Below are 5,288 nucleotides of genomic sequence, written 5' to 3'. Positions count from 1 at the left end.
TTATTTGATGAAATGACGAACAAATAGTTCCCTAAAGTTGATTATTGATGAGGGAAAAAACAGAGCAATATAGGTATATGGCGTTAAACTCAGGTGAAAGCAATAACTGCACATAGAGCTACGGGCTGCGATAGAAAAATACCAACAAATGATTACCTGTTTACGAGTCTTGGCTAAAACTTTTAGAAACTACAAGAAAATTGTTTCAGTCGAGACGCTAGTAAAAAGCTAGTAAATACTTGTTCAAACCGAGAGTTCGAAAAATGGATAACGATGAAGTTCACCGGGACAACTATATCTGTGGTTAGGGTTTGGAATAACAAAAATGATTTAAGCCATGAAACTTCCTGCCTGGACGATTCAAAGTTTGTGATTTGCACATAAAATGTCATCAGGGAGGCAGCAAAACTTTGTAAAATTCTAGTGGTTGTCCCGAAACGAAATGAAACTGAACCAAACTAGGGCGCTCTGTTAATATTATTTTCTGACATTTTTGAGTTCTTTTTGTCATTTGTAACACTTTTGTGATCTCGCCTTAGTTTATATTAGTTTTTTGCATCATTTTCCGTTTATTTCTGGGGTGTACTCCATTAGGCATACGAACGATAGGCATACGGACGTTAGGCATAATGGACAAAAGGGAAAAGGGGAAAGGGATTTCAATAAATTCAATCTAATTTTTTTCTTGCTTCTCAAAATTTGTTTTGTCGACAGTCTTTGCAATTAGTTTTCTTATTAAAATGAATGTTTTTTTTTCTATTTACAATATTTCGATTTATGTTAGTCCTCATATAAATATTTATATTTGTCTTCGATGATGGCTTATCGTGGCATGTGGCATCTTCTTTTGTTCCTTTTGTTATTCAGCCCAGAGAACCATTTGAATTCAGCTTTCTAAATTCTTTACCATTCTGCCTTATTTTAAGACTCTGGTTTTTGTGTCTTTCATGATTCTGCCACATCTACCTTTCGAAATTTTGCCTTTTGTGATTCTGCCTTTTATGATTCTGTCTTTTTTAATTGTACTTTGTGATCCTAAATTTTTCGTCGAAAACCCCTCTAAAACTTCATCAATGCTGACTGACTGTCATTAGAATTTCATGGTTTATTGGATTATTAGAGGATTATTGGAGTCCAAAACACGGGAAAATGCTGAATTACTCAGTCTTAGCTCTAGCATCCACTGGCGCACACTAATTAGAATTTGATGGGGACCTTGATATGAAATATACTTTATAAGGCAAATTTGCGGCTTTTCTTTCAAAACGTACGTGGTTTTAGTATCAAAATTGTACAGTTGTTGGCCAATCACAGCCATTCTGAAATAGTGTGGGCATTTCCGTGACACTAATGACCCAGTAATCTGAAGTGGATCTGCTGCCGGTTTCCTGTTGCAGATGGAAATGGTACCAGACTCGTGATTGTGCTGACTAATGACTCTTTTACAACACTTTCAAAAGTGTTTACCAATGAACTGGGATCGCGAGTGTTAAAGCAGATGGATTTATTTCAAGTATTCTAAATGCTCGGTCTTACTTATTATTATTATTTTTTGTCTATGTTAGTAGTGCTGGCTGGTCGGCCGCCAGCCGGAAATAAATAAAATTTCACTTTAGTAAAAATTGTTTCACTCACGGGACTAGCAGACTGGCGTGTCCAGATATAAACAAAAGCATGTTTTGGCCTGAACTTATCATAGGATGATGGATCTGATTTTACGCAATTAATCCACTTACTGCTAAAATTCATGTCAATTAGGTTAAAAACTCCGGACTTCCCGGCTATACCATGAGAACTTTTTTATATTAAACTAGCTGACCCGAAAAACTTCGTATTGCCACAAATCAAACTGTGTGGTACATAAATGGTGAATATCGGATGACCTTTGTCACAATCTCGAAGTTTGCTAGGTTCTAAGGAGCTCAACCTTAGATGATTCATTTTGGCAGTTACGTAACTATGAAAGCATGGGTAATTTAATATACAAATGTGGAATTTTTCCTCACAGTAAAGTAGAAAACAACTCCTCCCATTGCTGCCAGAAAGCCGGTGATAAAGCAAAATTGGCTTCAAAAATCGGAGGGATGTAATTCAATTTTTCTAATAAAATCAATTGTCTATGGGCTCTACAGCCTAAAGAACTCGAAAAATGACTCCATACACTCATGTTAACGCGTCTAACACCAGACAGAAATGGAAATTCAAACAATTGAATTTGCAAAAATCGCCATTTTTTCTTTCTTTTCGTAGGTTTTTGCATGGAAAACAATCTATACCTATAAAGAAGGATTTCTGTCTGTCTGTCTGTCTGTCTGTCTGTCTGTCTGTCCTGTGTTCCTTATAGAATCAAAAACTACTGAACCAATCGGCGTGAAAATTTGCATGTAGAGGTTTTTGGGGCCAGGAAAGGTTTTAGTGATGGTTAGAGACCCCTCCCCCCACTAAGAGGGGGGGCTTCCATACAAATGAAACACAAATTTCTGCATAACTCGAGAACTAATCAAGCAAATAGAACCAAATTTGGCATGTGGGTGTTTTCGGTGACAAGAATTTATTCTAGGGTAATTTGAGACCCCTCCCCTCTTTATAAGGGGAATTATAACTCCTCTCCCCTTTAAGAGGGGGGGTTTCCATACAAATTTCCTCATAACTCGAGAACTAATCAAGCAAATGGAACCAAATTTGGCATGTGAAAGTTTTCGAGGGCAAGAAAATTTTCTATGTTGAATTAGGACCCCTCCTCACTTTAAGAGGGGGGGCTCCTGTACAAATGAAATACCAATTTCCTCATAACTCGAGAACTAATCCAGCAAATGGAACCAAATTTGGCATGTAGGTGTTTTTGGAGGCAAGAATTTTTTCTATGATGAATAAGAACCTCTCCCCACTTTAGGAGGGGGGGCTCCTATACAAATGAAATACAAGTTTCCTCATAACTCGAGAACTAATCAAGCAAATAGAACCAAATTTGGCATGTGGGTGTTTTCGGTGTCAAGAATTTATTCTATGGTAAATTGAGACCCCTCCCTCTTTATAAGGGGAATTGCAACTCCTCTCCCCTTTAAGAGGGGGGGCTTCCATACAAATTTCCTCATAACTCGAGAACTAATCTAGCAAATGGAACCAAATTTGGCATGTGAAGGTTTTCGAGGGCAGGAAAATTTTCTACGGTGAATTAGGACCCCTCCCCACTCTAAGAGGGGGGGCTCCTGTACAAATGAAATACAAATTTCCTCCTAACTCGAGAACTAATCAAGCAAATAGAACAACATTTGGCATGTGGGTGTTTTTTTTGGTGACGAGAATTTATTCTATGGTGAATTGAGACCCCTCTAACTCCTCTCCCCTTTAAGAGGGGGGGCTTCCATACAAATTTCCTCATAACTCGAGAACTAATCAAGCAAATGCAACCAAATTTGGCATGTGAAGGTTTTCGAGAGCAAGAAAATTTTCTATGGTGAATTAGGACCCCTCCCCACTTTAAGAGGAGGGGCTCCTGTACAAATGAAATACAAATTTCCTCATAACTCGAGAACTAATCAAGCGAATTGAACCAAATTTGGCATATATGTGTTTTTGGAGACAATTTTTTTTCAATGATGAATTGGGACCCCTCCCCACTCTAGGAGGGGGGGTCCTATACAAACGAAATACAAATTTCCTCATAACTCGAGAACTAATCCAGCAAATGGAACCAAATTTGGCGTGTAGGTGTTTTTGGAGGCAAGAATTTTTTCTGTGATGAATTAGGACCTCTTCCCACATTAGGAGGGGGGGCTCCAATACAAATGAAATACAAATTTCCCCATAACTCGAGAACTAATCAAGCAAATAGAACCAAATTCGGCATGTGGAGGTTTTTGGAGGCAAAAATATTTTCAACGTGAATTAGGATCCTTCCACACTTCAAGAGGGGGGGCTTCTACACAAATGAAATACAAATTTCCTCATAATTCGAGAACTAATCAAGCAAATAGAACCATATTTGGCATGTGGGTGTTTTTGGAGGCAACCATTTTTCCCATTAAGAATTAGGACTTCTTACCTTTTTAGGAGGGGGGGGGGGGGCTCCCATTCAGACGAAATACAAATTTGCTCATAACTTTAGAACTAATCAAGCAAATGGAACCAAATTTGGCATGTGAGAGTTTTAGATGGCAGAATTTTTTTTTCTGTGGTGTATTACGACCCCTTTCCCTTTTAAGAGGGTGGGCTCCCATACAAATGAAATACAAATTTCCTTATAATTTGAGTACTAATCAAGCAAATGGAACCAAATTTAGCATGTAGGAGATTTTTGAGTCTTGAATTTATTTTATGATAGAGACCTCTCACCCCTGTGGTAGGGGGATGTGGACTCATACAAATAAAACAGAAATTTTTGCGAAACTCAAAAACTAATCCAACTCGAGAAATTCGAGACTCTTCCATAAAACATTAATCAATAACAAGACCACAAAAACTATGTATCCCAAGCAACAATGTGAGTTTTATTGTACTCTTATGACGGCTTTCAAGGCCAATTTTGGTCTTAAATGCCATCATAAAAGTGCAATAAAACCCAAATTGTTACTTGGGATAGTAACACTAGATCATTCAGGACGAGCCGGTCGCGAGTGTTGCCGGTGACCCGCCGTCGGAAGCGCCGCCCACTGGGGGGCTTGCAAAACTCGAGATAGTGACAAAGATCATCCGAGATTCATGATTTATGTACAACACAGGTTAATTTGTGGCAATACGAAGTTTGTCGGGTCAGCTAGTAACATATATATGAAAAGCAAGAACAGATTTTGTTTTCACGTTTAAACTTTAGGTAAAAATGCGTTACTTTTGCTTGATTAAAAAATTCTCTTTCCGTTCAGTTGCCCAACACTGGAAGGACAAAAACTTGATAAAATATTTGTAGTAGCCTTATTGACTAATGTTTTATGGAAGAGTCTAAAATTTCTTGAGTTCGATAAGTTTTTGTGTTACGCAACAATACCCGTTTTATTTGTATGAGGGTCCTTATTCCACTACCGCAGGGGTGAGAGGTCTCAAACCATCATAAAATAAATTCATACCTCTAAAATCCCCCACATGCCAAATTTGGTTCCATTTGCTTGATTAGTTCTCGAGTTAAAAGGTTTCATTTGTATGGGAGCCCCCCTCTTAAAAGGAGGAGGGGTCATAATTCTTCGTAGAAAAAATTCTTGCTTCCAAAAACCCCCACATGCGAAATTTGGTTTCATTTACTTAATTAGTTCTCGAGTTAAAACTGTGTTTCATTTGTATGGGAGCTCCCCCTC

The sequence above is a fragment of the Sabethes cyaneus genome, chromosome 1 (assembly GCF_943734655.1).
Source record: "Sabethes cyaneus chromosome 1, idSabCyanKW18_F2, whole genome shotgun sequence".
Classification (NCBI taxonomy): domain Eukaryota; kingdom Metazoa; phylum Arthropoda; class Insecta; order Diptera; family Culicidae; genus Sabethes; species Sabethes cyaneus.
This window is presented reverse-complemented; position numbering follows the sequence as displayed.